This window comes from Odocoileus virginianus, chromosome 12, assembly GCF_023699985.2.
Source record: "Odocoileus virginianus isolate 20LAN1187 ecotype Illinois chromosome 12, Ovbor_1.2, whole genome shotgun sequence".
Classification (NCBI taxonomy): Eukaryota; Metazoa; Chordata; class Mammalia; order Artiodactyla; family Cervidae; genus Odocoileus; species Odocoileus virginianus.
The window spans coordinates 31,643,072-31,662,228 of NC_069685.1; the positions used below are offsets into that span (position 1 = coordinate 31,643,072).

The following is a 19,157-nucleotide window of genomic DNA, read 5'->3' on the forward strand; positions in this document are numbered from 1 at the left end:
TATATGTACACATATAGCTGATTCACTTCAATGTACAGTAAAAACTACCACAACATTGTAAAGCAATTATACTCTAATTTTTGTTAAAAAAAAAAAAAACAGTCAATTTATTCCTCCAATGCACCATGTATGTTTCACAACCCCATGTATCTGCATGTATAGCTCACTTTGCCTAGTTGGCCCTTGGTTCTCTTTTCCAGCTAGTGAATTCCTTCTCACTTCCCAAACCCCCAGATTGAATGCTATGCCCTTTATCTAGCTCTTCCTTATTCCCCAGGTACTTTTAACATTCTTTTAGCATTGAATTTTTCATATTGCATCAGTTATTTATTTTTATGCATCTATCTCTGAGACATTGAACTCACAGAGATCAGGACATTTTCTTATTTATCTTGATGTTGCTAGCATAGTGCCCAGCATCCAGTAGGAGATTGATAGATTTTTTTATAAGGAAAAAGGAAACTGCAATTTAAATAATTAGGAAAATTCTCATAATAAAAGACATTAATGGAGAGAAGATTTTGGATAATTTTGAATGTCTACCAAAGCCTTCCACTTCCCAGTAAGGCGTGTCCAAGTTTCTCAGCAGAAGAAAAAGGAATATTTATTTTAAAACTCTGTAATAACCTGTGTGTGGTTTAAAAAAGGAAAAGGAAAGGTAAATATCCTAACACTACAGGGGATGACACTGCTTCACACACGTCAGAGTGCTGACTGAAGACAGGAGCCGTGAAGACAGGCTTTGTCACTGAATAAAGGGCATCGGTTAAACAGCATAAAAAAAGAAGTCTTCAGATGAAGATGTGAGTGATAGCAGAAATAGCCTTATACGATTTCCAAGAGGCAGAGAAAATAACAGCAGCAGCAACAGGAAATGACAAAGGGACCAAATCAAGACAGACCCGAGAATGACAGTGTGTTTTTCGTGGCCTCTGTATGGACAGGAAACACTGGGAGCTGCGTTCCCATGGCTTCCCCACTCTTTCATCAGTAAACAAAATTAAGAGTCAAGTATAGGGAGAAAACTGAGGCTTTGAAACAAGTAGACCTGAAGTGAAATCCTGGCTCTACCAGTTACTATGTGTAAGAATGAGGAACTTTCCTGGTGGTCCAGTGGCTAAGACTCCACACTCTCAATGCAGGGGCCCTGAGTTCAAACCTTGGTCAGGGAACTAGATCCTACATGCTGCAACTAAGAGTTCGCGTGCCACAACTAAAGATTCCGCATGCTGTAATGAAGATCCAAGAGCCCCAGCACTGCCAAATAAATAAATAAATATTTAAAAAAAAATACTGAACCTCAGGAACATCTATAGCCTGGGCCTTCTAAGAGATGCCATTTCTGAGAAATTGACCTTTTAGTCACTGGTTCCACAGCAAGCACTAAATGTGGAGGCGTTATTTTGTACCAGTAACTTGCAGATGGTCAGATGGATTTACAAAAAAAGCAAAGCTCATCTGGCAGAATCATCACACTGCGTAGCACGTACGAGCTGCACCTGTACCTTCATCTGGGAGGGCAGTGTGTTGCCTCCTGCTTTGTGTAATTGGTACCATAAGCTTCCACATCCTTTGTGATGAAAGGAACTTCACATCCTTTCACTTATGTTTGGTGTCTCTCCATCAATCATTTCAGTACACTGTGATTGCACTATTGTGACAACCACATATTATCTATATGACCCTTGACAAATTACTTAAATTTCTAAGTCCCAGTCCCTCATCTGTAGTACCTGTCATGTAGTAGAAATTTGACAAATGATTGCAATGAAATAGCAAAGAGATTTTTTTTTCCATTTATTTCTATTAATTGGAGGCTAATTACTTTACAACATTGCAGTGGTTTTTGTCATACATTGAAATGAATTAGCCATGGATTTACATGTATTCCCCATCCCGGTCCCCCCTCCCACCTCCCTCTCCACCAAAAAAAAAAGATGTTGAAGCTGGGAAACTAAAAAAAAAAAATCTCGAGTTTTTTTTTTTAATTTCCCAGCTTCAACATCTTTTACCTTTGTTTCATTCCTTCTTACTTCTTGTATTTAATCAGTCACCAAGACACATCAATTTATCTTTCAAGATATTTACTATATGAGCCTTCCATAGGTTTATAAAACACTATGTACAACATCCCTTACTCTCTTGGAAATTTACAATACATATTACTATATAAAGACTAATAATTCCTAAAGAAAAAAACTTTACTCAATATTTGCCCAATGAAATTACCTCTGGAACTGTTTTTGTTTTTCAAATTGAATTATTTTGACACCCCTAGCTCTTCTGTTACCAACCAAGATGAAACCATAAACCATGAAAAGTTTTTACCTTGGAAAAGATTCAGGATGAATGAAGGTGGTTTTCTACTTTACTTTAAAATGATAAATAAGGATACCAACATTGATGTTGGTGGGATAGTAACAATACATTCCTAAATGATTTTGTTTCTTGAAATTTGATTAGTTTTATCCTGATTTAAATTATAAAAACATAGTCAAAGTTTATACTTTTATTTACTCTATTTTGTTTTAAAAATCTATCTTTGTACAATACAATTATCTCTTGCTACCAGAGCCATTCTTGCTTTTCTTACCAAACAAAGCTAAATTCCAGAATTTTAGATCTAGGAAGGAATTCCAACCAAAGATCTTAACCCGAGCCTTTTGGTCACCAAGACAGATACAGTTCTGTGCCTTCATGTTTACTTTCTCACTCCACTGTGTGTGGAAAATCAATACAAGCCTAGGGAAAGCCAAGATAGGATATTGTCTTTATGTGGCTGCATGTTAAAAATAGAGCAGTTCTAAAAGTAGATATTACATGTAGTAAAGTAGATATTACGTGTAGAAAAGTCTAACAAGCCCACAACAGAAATGAAGGTTGTTAACTACTCAGAGATTTGGGAGAAAAGTCCAAGGTGAAAGAGAGAGTAAAGTGGCAGCTAACTATAGATTAAGGGTAAGTATATTTACAGGAAAAGTTAAATAGTCATAGTTTTATATAAAATTAAGAATTGGTTTTTGCTTTGGTTCTGATCAACATTAGCTTATAATTAGGAAGTTTTAGCTGTTATTTTAGCTAAGTTGGTCTTTCCAAATGTGTTACCTTATTGTATAACTATTTTAAATGTCTCACTAAAAAAAGACAATACAACAGAAGTAAAAAAGCAAAATTCATTCAGTTGGCACTAACAAAGAACGACTGGATATGATTTTTCTTCCAGAAGAACAAAGGTTGAATATTGACCCCAAAGAAGCAAAGTACACAAATCTACATGTGGTACTTACATATTTCACACAGTGATTTTCATCTCATACATTTTTGGGTGATTCACTCATATAACAAACTTTTATTGATATATTCTTTATGAGATATACTATTTGCGGGGGATACATGTTCTTAATAAACATGTGGAGAACCTCAGTTTAACAGTAACTTTGGCCAACAGAAAAAGTTGGTTAAAGCAGGGAATCATAAAAAAAAAAAATGCATACATACCTTAAATATTTTGTTCTAACTCAAAACATATAAATGAATATTCATTTGCCAATCTATTGATGTTGGGCCAAGATTTTTTTAAGTACAAATCCATTCTTTTTTCCCCCGAATGAATCATAATCAAAACGCATCATCTAAGATTTCCATTTTTGCTTTTTAAAATGAAAACTTAAATATATTTGAGAAACAATATAAGTATATAACTTTCCTAAGTGTATACATCTTCCAGCATTTTATAGCTGTCTTGGTTACAATTATTTTGGCAGCAACTTTTTAGCATCAGTTTTTATAGATTCTTTCAAAAACAACAGTTGTTTGTTTCACCTTCTTATGCCATTAGTTCCTTTAATCTCTAATTAAATGTTATAATTCCAAAAGAAAATAAAGCTGAGAAAGGCTGATCTTCAAAGATACTGTCCAAGTTGACTTGTAGACTGGCATTATAGAGCAGACACCAGATCCTGTCCAGTGTCTACAAACCCTTTACGGAAATAGGACATCCATCTCATGCTTTATGTTTTTTTTCCTTCTAACTGTAAAATTTCTGGTACACTGGTGAGTATTTAATAAATAACTGTTGACTGAATGAGGGCACACAAGTAATTATCCAATCTTTACCGTACATGCCTGAAGCTGTGTGTCTGCAGCTAATCCTTTTAGGAGGCAACATGATTTGTGGCTCAGCTGATAAAGAATCGCCTGCAATGAGGGAGACCTGGGTTCGATCCCTGGGTTGGGAAGATCCCCTGGAGGAGGGCATGGCAACCCACTCCAGTATTCTGGCTTGGAGAATTCCATGGACTGTATAGTCCATGGAGTCACAAAGAGCCAGACACAGCTGAGCAACTTTCATTTTCATTTTTCATGATACACTGAAAAGAGTATGAATAATGTGGTTAAACAGAACAACATGTGGATGCCAAGCATGTGTGACTTCTGGTGAGGTATTTCACCTCGGTCTCACCTTTATAAGAGAGCTAAAAAACCACCCTTGGGGAGTTATTATGAAGATTGACCAACAGAGCATATTGAAAGCGTGTCACAGGTCAGTTGTCCCAGAGGCAGACTCGGAGATGAAGTTAGACTCTAGAACATATATTAGAGAGTGCTTTTAGGATCAGCATCTGGGGAAGGAGGATAAAAAAAGGAATGGGCAAAGGGAAGTTTGAGCTTTGATGCAGACCTGACAACAGCTCCAGCTGACCCCACGGGGAGCTTTAGAGCTAAAGTGAGCCATTGGAATTTCCCCAGGTAAGGCGAAAATGGCTGGATTTTATACCTGATGCTTGATCACGAGGGTGACCTTAAGGTGACTCTGTGCAGCTGAGGAAACCCTGGAGGGCTGCATGTGACCAGCTCTCCCAGGGGATGGGCAACAGACTCTCATTTGAAGCTGATCTAGGCATCCATTCTCCATATTCATCAAAAGGCCTGACCAATGATATTAGCAAACAAAAGGTAGTTCCTTTCCTTCCTATCAGCAGTCCCCTTTCAGTTTAGATAGAGTCCTCATTCTCTCCAAGTCACAATCCAAGCCAACATCCCCTGGGCTATCAGAGCTGACTCACTTCTCCACATCTTAGCATTGGAAGCACACCCTTCCTCATAGTTCACTACTTTCCCTTCCTCTGCTAAACAGGCACTTTCTTCCTCTGTGCTCACCAACATATTGAAAGCATTCATATCTTTTCTTGGTTACAAGATCAACTACAATTATACCAGTGTACGTAGTCTATATTTTTACTCGTCTGAATGGTCTGAATCTCTATTTGTGTTATCTGTACAGATCTTAAAGAGCAATATTGCACCTAACACTTGAAAATATTTTAAAATTTTAACATATGCACCAAGAAGCAGGCATCATTAGTCAGCCCTTATCAAGCATCTGGTATCTGCTCCCTGAAGATCTGAAAGCTATCCACTATTGGAGCAACAACTTCTAACCAGAGTTCAGGCTGTAATCAATGATAGATATTGGAGAATAAGTTGAGTTTTTCTGAACTAAAACTTTTTTTCTAGTAAGTAAATGTCAGAGTTTTATGAGTTCAGAATACATCAGGGATTTTAAAAGCCCTGCAGAAGTTAAGGCTGCGTAGTCCTTAAAGTGCCTTCAGATGTGCGTCAGCTGGTCACCCCATAATGAGACCCCTTTCACTGAGCTCTCTCCCCCTCTATAAATGGGGTGAAAGTGAAAAGGGAATTCCCCTCTAACTGACCTTGTCCTAACCCTGTAATCTCTTTTATGGTTTAGTTTTGGAGATTGGGAGGGAGGGATATTTGTTTTATAATCAAAAATTAACTTAAAAATGAAATGAGGATCATGGAAGTCTTAAGAATAATCAGAGGATAAGAATATTTGCCAACAAAGGTCTGTCTAGTCAAGGCTATGATTTTTTCAGTGGTCATGTATGAATGTGAGAGTTGGACTATAAAGAAAGCTGAGCGCCAAAGAATTGATGCTTTTGAACTGTGGTGTTGGAGAAGACTCTTGAGAGCCCTTGGACCACAAGGAGATCCAACCAGTCCATCCTAAAGGAGATTAGTCCTGGGTGTTCATTGGAAGGACTGACGCTGAAGCTGAAACTCCAGTACTTTGGCCACCTCATGCAAAGCGTTGACTCATTGGAAAAGACCCTGATGCTGGGAGGGATTGGGGGCAGGAGGAGAAGGGGACGACAGAGGATGAGACGGCTGGATGGCATCACCAACTCGATGGACATGAGTTTGAGTAAACTCCGGGAGTTGGTGATGGACAGGGAGGCCTGGTGTGCTGCGATTCATGGGGTTGCAAGGAGTTGGACACGACTGAGTGACTGAACTGAACTGAAGAATATTTCAGGAAACTTGCCTCATTCCCCTAAGACTGAGATTAGGATGCCGTTAGCAATGTGGGAAAATAAAAATAAAAACCTGATCAAGGTTATCAACTACTGTACTGTTTCTGAAAATAGTCCAGCAAGTGGCCATAGAAGGCGTGGTGTGGTCTTTACTTAGGTAGTAGTGACATGACATCCTCTTCCTTTGTTTTTTAACTGTTTTTTAAATTGAAGTATAATTTGCAATGCTATGTTAGCTTCAGGTGTACAGCAAAGTGATTAAGTTGTATATCCTTATATATATGTATAAGCTGATATATATATAATATATACATAAAGTTATTAATCTATAAGCCATGTATATACATATATATATATATATATATAGATATAGATATATATATATATATGGCTTCCCAGGTATTTCAGCTGGTAAAGAATTCACCTCCAATGCAAAAGACCCCAGTTTGATTCCCGGGTTGGAAAGTTCCCTAGAGAAGGAAATGGCTACCCACTCCAACATTCTTGCCTGGAGAATCCCCATGGACAGAGGAGCCTGGTGGGCTACAGTCCATGGGGTTGCAAAGAGTCAGACATAACTGATATATATATATTGTTTTCCCCTTTAGACATCTTCCTCTTTTGAATGACCACTTTGCTTGGAGGGAAGGAGAGTTCTGTTTACTTTTGTGTACCTTACAGTCAGTGGACCGCTCCAGGGCCAAGTTTGCTTCTTATGCAGCATTAGGCAGCTTTTATAGAAAAAGAAAGGTCTGGGATTCTCAACAATGCAATTCAACACTGAGGTTTGATCCTAACTCCTTTGTACATGTGAACATTCCCCATCGTACCTGTTGTTAAGAAGTCTGAAATCCTTGGGGAGAGAAATGGGAGTAAGAGAGGAGGAGACCAGGGAGGAGGAGAGAAGAAAAATGTTGGGAAGGAGAAAGGAGGGGGAAGAGGAAGAAGGAAAAAGGAGAAAAAGAAGGTATTGGCAATGAAGGAGGAAGGAAGTCAGAGGAGGAGGAGAACAAATATGGTCTTAGAGAAGATCAGAAGTGGAATAGAAACTCCATGTGTGGCCAGAGGTTGGGGACACTGTCTATCTGTGCACACACATGTGTTCATGTGCATAGGGAGGCCTTTTGTTCCTCAGTTACACTAGAGAAAGCTTGGAGCGAGTGGGGTGGGTGAACATGTAATCAGTTCTCACGGGGTCTTATGTGCTGACTGTGGCACTTTACTCTCAGAAGCCCACAAAACGATCCTATAAAATAGACATTATTTTTATCTCCAATTTATATAGCAAGGAATCTGAAATACAGAGGGATAAGCCACTTGCCCATGGTCCTAGAGAGAGCAAATGGTAGAGCCAGGATAAAAGTCCAGTTCTTATTGACTCAGAAGCCTTTGTTCACAATTGAAGAATGACCAATGTTAATTACAGATATCATAACTGCTCTTGTCAGTCATTCTAGTTTATATTTTTTGTATGAATATAAAATTCTATGTCATATGAAATAGAGTACGTGACAGTAAAGATTTGATATGTATGGCTGTCATTGGGTGAGTTCCTAACACAGTAGCAGCTGCATCCAGGACTGCCTGGCTGGAGAACACCCCCTTCCCCTGTAACTAGTGACAGTGTTATGGGCGGTTATGTCTGAGTCTTCCTACCTTTGTGTGTCTAGGCACAACTCTCCACAATGTGGAAAGAGATGTCTCTCCCACGGACAAACACCAGTGCTTGGTCTCTCTATACCTGTCACTCGGTATCTTCCATAAAGGCTCCATCTGGAATGAGAGATCACCTAGGGGGTGTGCCTTGAAGACCTCAAAATCTCCTCACCAAATAAATATCTAACTCATCGGTTTGTTAAAATGTGAAGTTCCATAATTATCATCTTGAGCCAAGCAGGAAACACATTTTTTTTTTTTTGTATGAGAACAAAGTAAAATTGTGAACCTCAGTTTACACAGTTCCAAAATTTCCTAACCCCTCGGCATGTACCAGGGATGCAGATGCTGGGAGCACATTACCTAAACCCAGCAATATTGTCAGTTACTAGGGATCACACTGACTAGGGTTCTTCCTCTGCAAGCCACGCTTTCACACATTTATAATATTTTCTAAAATTTTCTCCATATGCAACCCATATCTTTTTATCTGTTACCTGTGTTCAATTCTTTAATATATTTTCTGAGATGTTGGACTATCACACAAAAGAAAACTAGGGTAAGAAATGCCAAGATGTTGCAAATGTTTAGCTGACATAATCCAAAGGTAGGGGGAAAACTTTCATGGGTATTTTCTGCAAGACTATCATTAGATCCATGTAAGCTACTCCTGTATTTAATGAGTGTCCTTGGTGAATATTCTCTTGTAACACATGACAGAAAAAAATGTGAAATAAAATTCCAAGGATGTTAAAATGTTGTGTTGTGTTCAAAACATACAAGAAAATTTCTTATTTTGAAGGTAGAGAAAAGGCATGCAGGCGCTTTCCTGGTGGCTCAGTGGTAAAGAATCTACCTACCAATTCAGGAGACATGGATTTCAACCCTGGTCCAGGAAGATCCCACATGAGGCAGAGCAACTAAACCTGTGTGCCACAACTATTGAAACTGTGCCCTAGAGCCGGGAACTGCAACTATTGAGCCCGAGCGCTGCAGCTACTGAAGCCTATGCATCCTAGAGCCCATGCTCTGCAACAAGAGAAGCCACGGCAGTGAGATGCCCGAGCGCTGCAACTAGAGAGGAGACCCCGCTCTCTGCGAGGAAAAGAAACCAGAGAAGCATGCAGCAGTGAGGACCTAGCACAGTCAAAAAGAAATAAGTAAATAAAAGAACAAAAAGAAGAAAGAAAAGGCATATAATTTAGGGGCTGGAATTTTTTTAATGTTTTATTTTGGAATAATTATAGATGTGCAGATAAATTACAAAGAGAGTAGAGAGAATTCCTTTATAACCTCATCCAGTTTAGCTGAATGTTAACATTGGCAGAACCGTGTTACATTTGTCAGTACTGAAGATGGACATACGTACAATACTATTAGCCAAACCACAGACTTTATTCAAATCACCAGTTTCTCCACTAATGCCTGTTTACTATTCCAAGATCTCTAGGATGCCACATAGCATTTCGTATCATTTTTATTAAAGCATAATCTGGTTCTTTTCAACCCGTGAAATAAATGAATGATGGACAGATAGTTGGTTTAAATGGCACCAGATCGTAAGCCTACCAGAGTGCTTGCAATTCTTGGTATTATCCTAATGAAAGAAAAACGGTAAGAAAAAAATTGGAAGAGAAGGTTCAGGCATCTCATGAGGACAGAGGTAGCCCATAAGCAATGCCACCCTGCCACTTATGTGTAGAAGGATAACTCATAAATGGCATAGAAAGTTGAACAGAGTGATTTAATTTAAAAAAAAAAAAAAAACCTTTACTCTGGGGGATCCTATCATAAGCTGATAATGGGATGGGATACACAGGAGGTAATAAAAAATATAACTTAGAGTTAAAAAAAAAAAAGGCCAATACGGGTGAAATGCTACTAGAAAACCATCATCTGGTTCAATATATTTTAAAAAATCATTTTAATAAATGAGCAGATTGCCCTAAGGAATTACCTTGCCAATATGATTACAGGTAATTTTATTAAATTTTCAATAACGTATCTACCAGGCCTCCTTATGTGAAACAGTCTTCCATTTATCATCTAAATGGTAACCGCATTTGCCTTCAATATTAGGAGAGTTCTTAAAAGCTGGCCAAAGTCAGCATCAAGATAAGCCAACTACCAGAAGATCTAAACCAACATGACTTAAATTTAAAAAGACAAGATGAAAGAAAAAAGGTATTACAATAGAGAGGGAAACTTAAGTCCATAGGCAGAGCAGACACAGAGAAATCATGGAAGGAAATTCAAACACCTGGTCTGTAGATGAAAATCTTCAGTCCAGCAGCTCCACACAGACACCCCTGTCTCACTCTTCACAGCTGGAATTGGTAGGAAAAAATGCTCTCTCCACTTTCTCTCCACCCGAGATACAAAATTTTGGTTCACAGTCAATATTCTCTATGGGCATCCCAGATGGCACAGGACTAAAAAAATCCTCCTGCCGATGCGGGAGACACGGGTTAAAACCTTGGATTGGCAAGATACCTGGAGTAAGAAATGGCAACCCACACCAGTGTTCTTGCCTGGAGAATCCCATGGACAGAGAAGCCTGGCAGACTACAGCCCATGGGGTTGCAAAGAGTCAAACACGACTGAGCGTATGCACACACACACTCACATATACACAATCATCTATGAAATCTCAGCAAAATTTTGAAACAGGAAATTAGAATTATTTCATGAAATACTGACTAGGTTAATTAAAATATGTAGATAAAGTGTCATAAAACACGACATATAACCAACGGCCATTGTTATCATCATTTTACCAGGAAAAGGTAATCAACAAAGTCTAAATGAGCTAAGATTGTAATGTACCTAGAGGAGTGTTAGCCCTATAGTTTATCTTCAATAAACAGTACCTGTTACTTTGAAATCACTATTTATTAAAACACAGCTACTAAGGATTATCTCTTTTTCTTTTCATACCATCCATGGGGTTCTCAAAGCAAGAATACTGAAGTGGTTTGCCATCCCCTTCTCCAGTAGACCGCATTTTGTCAGAACTCTCCACCATGACCCGTCCATGTTGGGTGGCCCTACATGGCATGGCTCATAGTTTCATTGAGTTAAACAAGGCTGTGGTCCATGTGATCAGTTTGGCTAGTTTTCTGTGATCATGGTTTTCATTCTGTGAGCCTTCTGACGGATAAGGATAAGAGGTTTATGGAAGCTGCCTGATGGGAGAGACTGACTGTGGGGGAAACTGGGTCTTGTTCTGATGGGCAGAGCCATGCTCAGTAAATCTTTAATCAAATTTTCTGTTGATGTGTGGGACTGTGTTCCCTCCCTATTGTTTAGCCTGAGGTCAAACTGTCTACATACCCCTCCACTGGAGACTCCTGGACACTCATAGGCACCTGATTCAGTCTATTGTGGGGACATTGCTCCTTTCTTGTGTCTCCTGGTGCACACAAGTTTTGTTTGTGCCCTCCCAAGAGTCTATTTCCCCAGATCTGTGGAAGTTCTGTAAACAAATCCCAATGGCCTCCAAAGTCAAATTCCCTCAGGGTTCTCAGTCCCTTTGCTGGGTCCCCAGGTTGGGAGTTGGCATAACCAACTCCATGGACATGAGTTTGAGCAAGTTCCAGGAGTTAGTGATGGACAGGGAAGCCTGGTGTGCTGCAGTCCATGGGGTTGCAAAGAGTCGGACATGACTGAGCAACTGAACTGAACTAAGGATTATGGATCATGTTCACCAAGCATTAATTTTTTTTAAGCATTAATGTTTTATGACACAGTTGATGTAATTAAATTGTAGAGATTCAAATCCTGCACAGTAAGACCCCTACATACAAACCTTCAAGTTGTAAACTTTCAAAGATGCAAATATGCATTTGCATGTCTAAGCACATAAGTCAGTTCATGTGTCTGGCATACATTGTCATGTGTGTGCGTTCTCTACAGGTGGTTGGGCTTTTGTGAACTTCACTGTATAGAGCTGCAGAGTAGAGTAGTACTGTATCCTTATTTCAAGTCCAGGATGTTCAGAGGCGAGCATATAAGCAGTGGTAATGTGGCTGGTATTGCTACTGGCCCCTGTATGCCAGCTATTGTACTGTACTTCTGCGCTTTTCATGGTACTGCACTGTAATATTTTAAATGTTTGTGTTTGCTTTTTTTTATGTATCATTTATGTGAAAAGTATTATCAGTCTATTACAGCACAGTACTATATAGCTGATTGTGTTAGTTGGGTACCTAGGCTTATTTTGTTGGGCTTACAAACGCACTCTCAGAAGGGAACTCATTCATGTGTAGGGGACTTACTGTATTCATCAGGGCCCTGATTTCCTAAATCTTATTCCATTAGATTGCCTAATCTTTGACCCTAAGGGAGTTATGCACTAATGTAATTATAATTATTAAACATAAGTTAAGAGACTCATAGCACCTGTCATTTCCCTACTGTCCCTCCCAAGATTCTCATTCTCACAATTTGTTGTTTAAAGAAAAAAATCAACTTAATTTGAAGTGGAAAATTATGATGCAATTGGAATAATTCCATGCCCACTAAGTACACGAGAGCCACTGAGGCTAAAAATCCCAAACATACAATGGTCAAAATATTTTTAAGTGTTTTTCTTTCAAAAGTTTCTAGGGAACAGCATTCTTTTCAAGCATTCCAGTCACACTGGTACCATTGATATAAAACCAGTATAAATGCACAAATCTGATAACTGACTTTTGAAATTTGAAAAGAGAATGCTTCACCCCAAAATTGGAAAGAAAACTGGCCTGGACACTGTGAGATTTCTGGAATATCCTGATTTCCTAGCAGGTATAAACTCTGTAAGAAATCTTTTCTTTGTAGCCAAACCTGGAGAAATACATCTGGAAAAAAAAAAACAAAACAAAAACAAGGTGGAGAATGGTTCCTTCAGAGTTTCTGTTTTGTTTTTTAACCTAGACTGATGCTGGGAAGACTGAAGGCAGGAGGAGAAGAGGATGACACAGGACGAGATGGTTGGATGGCATTACCAACTCAATGGACGTAAGTTTGTGCAAGCTCCAGGAGATGGTGAGACAGACAAGTCTGGCATTGCAGTCTGTGGGGTTGCAAAGAGTTGGACACAATTGAGCAACTGAACAACAACAAAGGGGGAACAAAATACCCAAAATTTGGTGACTGTAAGTATCAGAAATAAAGTGAAGTCTGGCAGTAAGGTGAAAGAAAGGAAATAAGGAAACACAGGCTTCCCAGGTGGCACTAGTGGTAAAGAACCCACCACCAATGCAGGAGACATTAGAGATGTGGGTTCAATCCCTGGGTTGGGAAGATCCCCTGATGAGGAATTTCAACCCACTCCAGACAGAAGAGCCTGACAGGCTGCAATCCATAGAGTCACACAGAATCAGACATGAATGAAGCAACTTAGCATAGCACAGCACTAAGGAAACACACAAGAGTGTTAAAGACTGTACAAATCTTTAAACGTCTATTCTTATCCCAGGTTTCCCTCAATGATCCATCTCTCCCATCAGCAATTTCCAGTTGGAAATAAACCAGCTAGTAAAACGAATTCATACTGAGATCTAGCATTTTAAAGGCACTATTTGTTAACACAAATGGCCCTCTAACAAGTAGAGCTTAAGCAATCAGGGGGGAACGGGGGCATGAGGGCTCCCCCAGTATCCTGAGACCATTCCATACACCCTCCAGCCCTAGGTCTGCCATTCTTCGGTCAACACTCAATTCTCTTCCTGACCAACAGCAAATATTTAAAAGGAGGTTAACTAAGGCTCAGAGCGCAGTCAATTCATGGATTAGAGATATATTGACCTGTTGGTATTGCTATCAGAACTGACATCTAGGCCACTTTAGCCTCATGGCCTAGGGCCTTGGAACCCAAGTGTGGTCCACAGACCAGCAGCATTAGCATCTCCTGGGATCTTATTAAATATGAGAAATAGCTGGCACCATCTTAGACCCCACAGAATCCCCAAGGATATGCAGACACGTAAGTTTGAGGAACTGCTGTAATCTAAGAGCTGAACCTGGCCACCAAGTCTTGAACAGGTGATGTGTGGTTACCTATGGTGTGTAAGCAGGACTCCGCTCTTCTGATCAGCAGGACTCCTGAGGGGATCTGCAGAGCACCTTGTTTCCCATCTGGTCCATGTGAAGTAACGAGACAAGAATGTACGGGCAGAAACAGTCAAGGTTGGAAGTAAGTTTTGTTCTGTTACCTTCATCTGTCCTCTGCTGCTTTCAGACTTCGAAACTGAAATTTCTGGTTTCCACATTCACCCCATGGTATAGTCATTATGGCAGAATGAGACCTAGACTCCACATAGCTGCTGTATTGACGCCTTGGCTATGCATTTCATTACAAAGCCAAAACTAAAGCAAGGACCATTCAACATAATTGCTCCAAATGACAAAAAAACACCAAGCCTAATTCTTTAGCAGGCCTTCCCATGGCAAAGATACACAGAGAGAATCTTGTTATCTATAGCCACTAACTTATCATTTTATTATGTTCCTTTCATACTTAGGCAGGTAGAAAAATGAGGATGAGAGGTGAAAATGAATGTACTGGCACTACATATAAGTCACCACATCACCTAGATTGAAAAAAATTGTCAAGTTATTCCAAAGTAAGGAATAGAACTCAGAAACACATTTCTCTCATTTGTAGGGACTATTTTGGCCATGAAAGCTAGTCATGTGCCAACAGTCAGGGTTCTAGCCTTCAGACTCACAGGGGGGGCAAAGAAAAAGAATTCCTGTGATCAAAACTGCTAAGCCTGGTTGAAGAATTGCATGTCTTCTCCCTGAAGTTCTGCAAGCTAGCCTAGAATGAATGCAGAATAGCAGGTAGTGTATAATTCTACATAAGTTTTCAATGAACAGAAAAAGGGGCCATAATGGAGAGTGTTTAAGAGAGATCAAGAGATAATTTTTTAAAAGTAAAGCACATTCTATCCCAGCAGAAATAGCAACCTGGTCAAAACCACATCCTGGTAAAATATTTTGCCAGCATCCTGTGTATCAGGTACCTTTGTTCCCTTTGGGTTTTCTCATCTGAAATGCAAATATTATGTGTGGGTTCTCCCCACACACAACAAAATTTCCTCATTGGCCTTTTCCTACTAACTTTGATGTCCTCATGAAATTAAGAAAACACAACTGTGGGAAAGGAGTAAGTGTGTATGTCAACTCATGCCTGCATTCCTAAGGTTTACAAAAATACCAGGAAAGGTTTATAGCAAAACACAGGTACTGGAACCCATGAAAAACTGATCTGTATAATGTTTGGTTCTCACACAACTTGTCGTTGTAATTTCCCTAACTCTAGCTCTACCACAAGCACTCCTCCTCCCCACCCTATTCAAGTGTTATGTATAGGAACACTCAGTGGGCACTCACTGGGCAAGGATAATGTCTTTTAAACTCTTCCTAATATTTGTATGGGACTTACCTGGCAGTTCATACACTAAAGAATCTGCCTGTAATGCGGGAGACCCAGGTTCAATCCCTGGGTCAGGAAGATCTCCTGGAGAAGGGAAAGGCAACCCATTCCAGTATTCTTACCTGGAGAATTCCATGGACAGAGGAGCCTAGCAGGCTACAGTCCATGGGGCCACAAAGAGTCGGACACAACTGAGTGACTAATACTTTTACTGTCACTCTGCCTTTATCTCACATGCTAGCAATGTAATGATCAAACTTCTCCAAGCCAGGCTTCAACAGTACATAAACCGTGAACTTCCAGATGTTCAAGCTGGATTTAGAAAGGGCAGAGGAACCAGTGATCAAATTGCCAACATCTGCTAGATCATCAAAAAAGCAAGAGAATTCCAGAAGAATATATACTTCTGCCTTATTGATTACATCAAAGCCTTTGTATGTGTAGATCACAACAAATTGTGGAAAATTCTTAGAGATGGGAATACCAGACCACCTTATCTGTCTCCTGAGAAATCTGTATGTAGGTCAAGAAGCAACAGTTAGAACCAGACATGGAACAGACTGGTTCAAAATTGGGAAAGGAGTATGTCAATGTTGTATATTGTCACCCTGCTTATTTAACTTTTATGCAGAGTACATCAGTCTAGATGCCAGACTGGATGAAGCACAAGCTGGAATCAAGATTGCCAGGAGAAATATCAATAACCTCAGATATGCAGATGACACCATGCTTATGGCAGAAAGTGAAGAGGAACTGAAGAGCCTCTTGATGCAGTTGAAAGAAAGGAGTGAAAAAGCTGGCTTAAAACTCAACATTTAAAAAACGAAGATCATGGCATTTGGTCCTATCACTTCATGGCAAATAGTTGAAGAAACAATGGAAACAGTGACAGACTTTATTTTGGGGGGCTCCAAAATCACTGCAGATGGTGACTGCAGCCATGAAATTAAAAGACACTTGCTCTTTGTAATAAATGCTATGACCAACCTAGACAGCATATTGAAAAGCAAAGACATTACTGTGCCGACAAAGGTCTGTCTAGTCAAAACTATGGTTTTTCCAGTAGTCATGTATGGATGTGAGAGTTGGACCATACAGAAAGCTGAGCACTGAAGAATTGATGCTTTTAAACTGTGGTGGTAGAGAATACTCACGAGAGTCCCTTAGACTGCAAGGAGTTCAAACCAATCCATTCTAAAGGCAATCAGTCCTGAATATTCATTGAAAGGACTGATGCTGAAGCTGAAACACCAATGCTTTGGTCACCTGATGCAAAGAACTGACTTCTTGGAAAAGACCCTGATGTTGCAAAAGATTGAAGGCAGGAGGAGAAAGGGATGACAGAGGATGAGATTGTTGGATGGCATCACCGACTCAACAGACGTGAGTTTGAGCAAGTTCTGGGAGTAGGTGATGGACAGGGAAGACTGGCATGCTGCAGTCCATGGGGGTTGCAAAAAGTTGGACACGACTGAGCCACTGAACTGAACTGAACTGAAAGTGTATATATATATATATATATGTGTGTGTACTTTGCTATACATCTGAAACTAACACAGCATTGTAAATCAACTATACTTGAATTAAAAACACAAGAAATAAACTCTTGCTATTGCCACAGCTTCAAGTTTGATACAACGTACACAAAAGCACTCAGTCAGTACTCATTTATTAAAATGCAAGAAACCCTCCAATCATTTGTAGCAGGAACTGAAAAGGAAGGTTAAATTGTTCTTTGGGTGGAGATGGAGGATAAAGTACGGTGAAGCATAAAAATATTGCTGACAGTGGACCGCAGGGGCCAGCCCACATCATCTAAATACATGCATATGCATGAGGGACACAGAGAGGAGATTCTGGGCTGAGCTACCTGAGGCCCTCAACCCTCCAGGCAGCCCTTAATAGAGGAGTGGTAGCCTTGGCTCTTACTTCTGTTGGCCTTAACCTAAACGGGAAAGAGGCTGAAAGCTGTACCTGGGTTGGCATCCCTTTCCTTAGACCCCCAGAACCACAGAGCAAGTTTCAGCTCATGTGCATTGTACTCATTTGCCAATAGCCCTGAAAATATGGACAAACACATGCATGGAAGAAAAGAAAGCGGCTGGCCTCCATCCCTCCAATGCACACAAATAGCGCAGCCCAGATCTCCCCATTTGGTGTGAGATTTTGCTGACACTGCACCATCTTCATTAATGCCACCAAGAAATTTCAACCTTAAACAGCCTTTATCTTCATGGCTTTTTTTCCTTAACTACAATATCCTGTTACTTTTTTATTTCACATACCAATTCTGTAAGATTTATTCAGCTGTCTCAGGAAAATGCTATGTTACCATACCACAGAAGACATTAAAGTTCATGGAAAGTCCTCCAACATTTAGGTCCTTCATTTTTACCATGAAGCTTTCTTATTCAACGCCCCCCCCCCCAAGAAGCAGTGAATAGGGTAACAATTTAACTATTTCTTTGAATTTGTAAAATGATTTTCAATTGTCCCCTGCTTATATTGAGAAAGGAGTTTTGTTTCCAAAGTAACTTCACTTGGCAGAGAATTTTCAAAATAAGTGATGGTCACAAAGCCATGACTAACTTCAGATACATGTGTGTTAGTGATTCCCATAAGGTTGACTACCTCTGGCATTGCTTAATCAGGAGGGGACAGCCCACGAGTCTCCCTTTGGCAACAAGCACCCACATGTAGTCAGAAGTACATAAAAGGAAAAAGTGAAAGAGCCTCTGTTTTGCCAAAAGTCTGTCTCAGCATTTCCTCTGTGTGCTATACCCCCAACACCTCCTAAAGCCTGAACACCATCTATTTTGATATCTCAGGAATGAAAAATTCTTGCTATTGATACTTTTTCTCTGGGTTTGACCTTTGCTCATTCTAATCTATGATATCCAGGGGTATCTTACTCTCTGAGTCCCAACTCCTTCCCTTGTCTGTCTAAAACTCAACCAAGCCCCTCCCACCAATTCATGATTCTTCGTCCTGTTCCTCTTCCTACTTGCTGGCCTACTGCTGCCCTGGAGTGACAATTTGGCACAAATTTGCACACTCTGAGGACCAGCACTCCCTGAACAAGACATGTTTTTCAGAATTCATCACACACAAATTATTTAAAGAGTCCCTATAAATACACACTTAGATTTTAAAGAAAATGCAGTGCCACTGCTAAGACTTCTCCAGAGATGAATTCATGGTGAAAAAAAGCCTGAAAAGATGGGAATGAAAAGGGCACGGCCTTTCATTCTACAAGGCCTGTGACTTGACCCCACAGAGGTGGACAGTCAGCTGTGACAGCAGCCTTCAGCGTAGCAAAGGCCCCACTTTCTGTTCAGCTCCATATCTGTGACCACCAATGACCAGTGTTATTCCCGCAGAAGGTTGACCCCCCACCACCAGCTGAGGCTGGCACAGAGCCCGCTGTCTGGTCTGCTTGCAAATGCCTACTTAAACCACCTTCTATGAACAGCTCGGTTCTCAGGCTACCCCAGCACAGCTGTGGCCAGCTGCGCTCAGCCTCTGGCCCAGCCACGGATTATGTACCAGATGATTCTTGTCCACAGAAAATACTAGAAACAACCAGGAATACCTTGTATGGCTGAGAAATCAGATCTTCTGAGAGAGACCAAAGGAAAGCTATGACATTTGAGGAACAGGCAAACATTTCCCCTGCAAGTTTTCCCTGAGACAGGTACATTATGAGGAAATGTATCCTTTGGATTCCCAGACACCCATTTGTT

At 40.1% G+C, this 19,157-nt stretch overlaps 2 long non-coding RNA genes across 2 annotated transcripts in view; one reads left to right on the plus strand and one right to left on the minus strand.

Annotated features, from left to right (window-relative positions):
• Positions 1 to 19,157, minus strand: part of LOC110131090 (uncharacterized) — a 211,471-nt gene that overhangs the window by 106,254 nt on the left and 86,060 nt on the right. The gene's annotated exons all lie outside the window — the stretch shown is intronic.
• LOC139037748 (uncharacterized) lies at positions 2,582 to 14,164 on the plus strand. Its single transcript, XR_011490634.1, has 3 exons — positions 2,582 to 2,958; positions 12,909 to 13,019; positions 14,074 to 14,164. It is a non-coding gene; the product is annotated as an uncharacterized lncRNA (long non-coding RNA).